Below are 5842 nucleotides of genomic sequence, written 5' to 3'. Positions count from 1 at the left end.
ACATACATACATACATAAAAATTGATAGCATCTAAAAAAATGGCACTCACTTGTGTGTTTCTTTAAAAAGACGCAAGATGCAAGGCCACACATGACTGTCAAGCATGTGTTTACATTGAAAAACTACAGAAAAGTGGTGCACTGGAAAGGAAAAATGTGTCCCATGCGAACGGCCCCAGGACGACTATGGTATAGATGTTTTTAGGCACATTACCCATAGTAAGTTTAGTCATTCCAATTAAGGTTCACAAAAGAGTGAAAAAAGTTTATTCATAAACTACCCATGCTAGCCAATAGATTGCTACATGGATTATGTGTGTGTGTTTGCATCTATTCAGGCATGTACACATATTATATTGTTAAGTTTACATTTGCAATTTAAATTTACTGTTATTTTCACTACTTTAATCTATTCACTACAGTTTTATATACAGATTTGTAGCCCTTGTTTTTATCTTTTGTGTGTTTGTGTGTCCAGGAACTGTATTTCATTTTACTGTGTACATGTTGTACGGAGCTGAGTTGATAATAACGCTACTTAGACTCTGAGTGACCTCTTTGTGAGCTGTGCTTCATGCATCGCTACACTATTGACAATAGACAATGAACCTGTTTTTGCTAATGTGGCCACACCTTCAGTTTTGTGACAACCGATATATAGACATACTGAGTGTCTAAACACACTCAGTTGAGGACTAAAAGGGCCATAATGGATACATTTAAAGCATTTTTCCCATAGGTCCACTCATAATGGAAATCAAGATTTATTGGACCCAAAGACAGTCATAATTAAGGTTTAGACAAGCCTTTTCCACCCTCTTTCTGACCCTTAAAGGAATAGTTTGCTCAAAAATGAAAACTCAAGTCTTTTACTCACCATTACTCATGTTGCTCCACACCCAGATGAGTTCCCTCCTTCTGTGGAATAGAAAATGAGATGTTTCGATAAATGTTCCTGTTGCTCTGTACAATAATAGAGTAGCATCTAGCATAAATAAAATAAAATAATATATGGCAACCAAGAAAAATACACAAAAGCAGGATAATTTTGGGTGAATATGCAACGAAAATAAATATGATTGTTGATTGAAAAAGATGAACAATTATTCCATAAAGTTAGAATAACTTAAAGTTTGGCTAAATCCAAAATTAAATACTACAAACAAAAACAAAAATGAATTAAGAACAAAATTTAAGAATCACATAGTATGTATCAGAACTATTTTAATCACTAAAATTATTAATTCAAATTTAAAATAGTAAAACTAAAAACTAATAACAAATGATTAAAATTTTTTATTAAAACTCTAATCAGATCCCCAAATTTTTCACAAGTATTTTTGCAACAAAAAAGACATTTTTGTGGTGGTAATTCCCAGAAATTTGTTGAATATTTACCTTTTTTATTTTATATATATATATATATATATATATATATATATATATATATATATATATATATATATATATATATATATATATATATATATATATATATAATGATATAAAACTAACTAAATAGGCTACTGATGTGTGTATTTATCATTCTTATTTCAAGCTCACTATTAGCCCTATTGTGCTTCCTTACACATAAACTGGCAGCAATATCACAACGGTATGTTAAATATACTGTAAACTTGAGTGACTTTACACTATTCTTTACACTGACTAGGGTGTAGCTAATGTAATAAAGTAATAATAATTCGTTCCATTACTTATATAGTTTAAATTAAATGTGTTTAATTTATTCTAACAACTTTCACTTTTACTCGACTACATTTTTTCAATAAATAATATACTTTACTCAGCAACATCTTCCCAAAGGACATTCGCTACGTACTTCGAAGTGAAACCAACGTCATTTTAGTTTGACGAATCTGCTGCCTTGTTCGTTTGCGCATGTGCAGTCGAGTGTTTACACGACCACGTTGACGCGGTCATTTAAATATCCAAACAAATCCGCACATGTCATGATAGCGAGCATGTTATTATTATTATTTTGATAATACTCGACAATATGACCGACAACGGCACTTATTACCGTGGTAAAGACTGTTGTGACGAAGACGAACAACGAAGGTGCCAGAAGATACATAAATGTTGGTGTTTATAAACTCACCGTCAGACGTCAACAAACACATTGAGCTAACGCCGTTTAAAGGTATTTTACCTTTGAATTATAGGCTGTCATCATGATTTTTCCCAAAGTTTTGCCTTTTTTCATTCAAAATTACCAAATGAAGTTCCTATATGAAGTTAAAACAAATGTATGTGTTAAAACTGAGAACAAACATGCTGCTCAGTGTATTTACATTATATTACATTACATTACATATAGAACGATATGTATTAACCTTTTTTGTTAAATAGGCTATATTTATTTTTAAAAATCAGATTTGGAATTGCAGTTTGGATGATTTACTTGTGTTTACATTACTTGTGTGTACAATAAATGGTAATATATATATATATATATATATATATATATATATATATATATATATATATATATATATATATATATATATATATATATATATTAAAGTATAATAAATATCAGATACTTTAAAACTGAATTGAGGAACAGTTGGTTTTATATTCACACATTTGTTTGTTTGTTTTTTAGCAGTGACAACTTGTGGCACGCTACATGGAATTGCATGTAAGTACTTCAAAACAACACCAGCACCATTTAACTGACTGTGAACAGTGTTGTACTTTAATAGCTATTGGCTGTTAATATCATTTCCTAATTTCAAATTTGCTAAGAATATTTTTCTGATATTATATCATTAGTGAGAAAGTCCAAATGTGCCATTCAATTAAATCTCAAGTAACATTCTAATCAGTGACTTTAACTTTTACGTAATTTTATTATAAGATATCTGTACTTTTACTCAAGTATGGCATTCGAGTACTTTATACACCACTGCTGGCTACCATTGTGCGTTTTTGGAGCAAAAATGTCGTGAGAAATTTTCTCCACAAGCTTAAAAAAAGATTTTTGCAGATAGCTGAGTGACCACTTTTGGTTATTTGTCTTTTTAAGCAACACAGTTCATGTGTGTGTGTGTGTGTAATAGAGAAAGTGTGTGTGTGCATGCGCCTTCATGCAATTGCATGTTTTCGCATGTGCTCTGAAAAAGCGGGAGCACATAAATGACAGGCTGCCAAAAGCGAAGAAAATAAAGACCTTAAAATAAAGAAGTCAACTACTCCATTCCATCTGTCACCATCTCTCTCCCTCCCTTCCTTAAGGATAACTTTGGCTCTGTTCACTTCCTCCTATTCATGTGAGGATTTCATGGATGACATGCGCTGACCGAATGCACACAGGGAGCACATCTGCTAAAAGTGTGTGCAAGTGTGTTTGTGGCCTGTGAGGCTGGCTTCTAGGAGAGACGCAGAGGCGCTATTTTATGATCCCCACCTGTCAGAGGTGCACGCACTAGGAAAATAAATGTCTTAGTAAAGTAATGATCCAGGTATTCTAGCGTTCATGCTTTTTACATTAACAATACATCTCTTCCCCAGTTTTAAAACCAAAGATTTCTCAGTCTTTAAGCTGATCTAGCTGGATTCCCAACAGTCGAGTTCCCAAAATCAGGATGGAGACTAGGCTAGTTTTAGACTCATTGTATAAAATGTACTTTAAAGGAAACAATCCAATGTTTTTTGGAAATATTCTCATTTTGCAATTTGGCTATTGTTAAACTGTTCTGATTTAAAATTTTTGAAGTCAATCAGTTAATTTCTGTGTCCATTGGTAGCATTTTTATCTTATCTTAGCATAAGTTATTGAATCGGATTAGACCGTTAGCATTTTGCAAAAAAAAAAATAATATTCCTATTTGAAGCTTGACTCTTTTGTACAGTAGTTACATCATGTACTATGGCTAATAAAAATGAAAAGTTTCTATTTTCTAGGTCAATATCAATATTTAAGCAAAAAAATATAGATTTTTAATTTATGGCAAACATTATTAGAATATAAAGTAAAGATCCTTTTTATGAAAACTCTTTGTAAATGTTCTTCCTTACATATATCAAAACTTAAGTTTGAATTATAAACATGCATTGATAAGACCTTAGACAACTCTAAAGGCAATCTGGTTAATATTTAAAATTTTTTTTTAACTCTCATCTTCCAAATAAATTAGTTGTGCCAAATATTGTCGTATATTACCAAAACAAACATCAACGGATATCATGTGTATACACTTACCGGCCACTTTATTAGGTACACCTGTCCAACTGCTCGTTAACACAAATTTCTAATCAGCCAATCACATGGCAGCAACTTATTTAGGCATGTAGAAATGGTCAAGATGATCTGCTGCAATTCAAACCGAGCATCAGAATGGGGAAGAAAGGTGGTTTAAGTGACTTTCAACGTGACATAATTGTTGGTGCTAGATGGGCTGGTCTGAGTATTTTAGGAACTGCTGGGATTACGCACAACTATCTCTAGGGTTTACAGAGGATGGTCTGAAAAGGAGAAAATATCCAGCGCAGTTCTGTGGGCGCAAATAAAGGTGTAAAGGTGTGGGGCACACTTTTGGTCCACTAGTACCAATTCAGCATTGTGTCAACGCCACAGCCTACATGAGTATTGTTGCTGACCATGTCAAATCCCTTTATGACCACAGTGTACCCATCTTCTGATGGCAACTTCCAGTAGGATAACGCATCATGTCATAAAGCTCAAATCATCTCAGACTGGTTTCTTGAACATGACAATGAGTTCACTGTACTCAAATGGCCTCCAAAGTCACCAGATCTCAATTCATTAGCGCACCTTTGAGATGTAGTGGAATGGGAGATGTGCAGCCAACAAATCTATAGTAACTGCGAGATGTATTATGTCAAAATGGACCAAAATCTCAGAGGAATATTTACAGTATCTTGTTAAATCTATGTCACGAAGTAGTAAGGCGGTTTTGAAGGCAGAAAGGGGTCCAACTTGGTACTAGTAAGGTATACCTAATAAAGTAGCCAGTGAGGGTATATAAATATGAATTCACAAGATGACTTGATTATCTCTATTAGGAAGCATTGATTGTGATGATTCTCTCGGCATGTGCATCTGCATAATCCAGTCTAATAACCAATCTACAAGCATAGAGAAATACAGTAAGGAAAAAGATACAAAGGAAGAAACAGTGTTTTATCATTTTCTGAGTTTAACATTATTTAGCCAATTTCAATAATTAAAAAATACAAATAATTTAATAACATTAATCATTTCAGGTACAACAGGTACAATTTCTATGCCTAAATGCCTTCAAAATCCTTATACAGTAACAGGGCTCAAAAACACATGACAATTATAAAATACAATACAGACTCAACATTGCATATCTTGCGATTTGACTATTGTAAATGATCACATAATGATATTAATGCTGAAACAATATATATATATAATATATAATATACTCTTATGACTTGCATTCCTTTGTGACAAGATACACCATCAGCGCATTTCCACTAATTATTACATTACAATATTATTGTCTTTGTACTCTAACATTTTCTCACCGGTGAATGAGGCATTATGTAATCTGACTGTCTCCTGTGATTTAGAGGAGGTGTGGCTTTGGATAGTGGTTATCCAGGGAGGGCAGGATCTTTGGTTTTCAAAGCTTGCTTGCAATTGCTAGCCTCTCTGCAATTGCCCACCCTATATTTAGGGCAGAGAGAGGCACACAGAGTAGACAGAGAAGCATTGTCTTCATCTGCAAATTTGCCGTTGATTTTAGGTTAGTTTGATTATTAGATTGATGGGGTGGGAAGAATACGTGGTAGAAATAGCATTGTGTTGTATCTTTATTAAGCAGGC

At 33.2% G+C, this 5842-nt stretch overlaps 1 long non-coding RNA gene across 1 annotated transcript; it reads left to right on the top strand.

Annotated features, from left to right (window-relative positions):
- The first annotated feature begins 1909 nt into the window (after positions 1–1909).
- On the top strand, positions 1910–3918 carry LOC147837935 (uncharacterized). The gene is made up of 3 exons (XR_015524708.1): positions 1910–2161; positions 2627–2662; positions 3259–3918. It is a non-coding gene; the product is annotated as an uncharacterized LOC147837935 (long non-coding RNA).
- The last annotated feature ends 1924 nt before the right edge of the window (positions 3919–5842 follow it).

This window comes from Danio rerio, chromosome 24, assembly GCF_052040795.2.
Source record: "Danio rerio strain M-AB ecotype USA chromosome 24, GRCz13ab, whole genome shotgun sequence".
In the NCBI taxonomy this organism is placed as follows: domain Eukaryota; kingdom Metazoa; phylum Chordata; class Actinopteri; order Cypriniformes; family Danionidae; genus Danio; species Danio rerio.
Note: the sequence above shows the minus strand (reverse complement) of the source record. Positions and strands in the feature narration are given on the sequence as shown.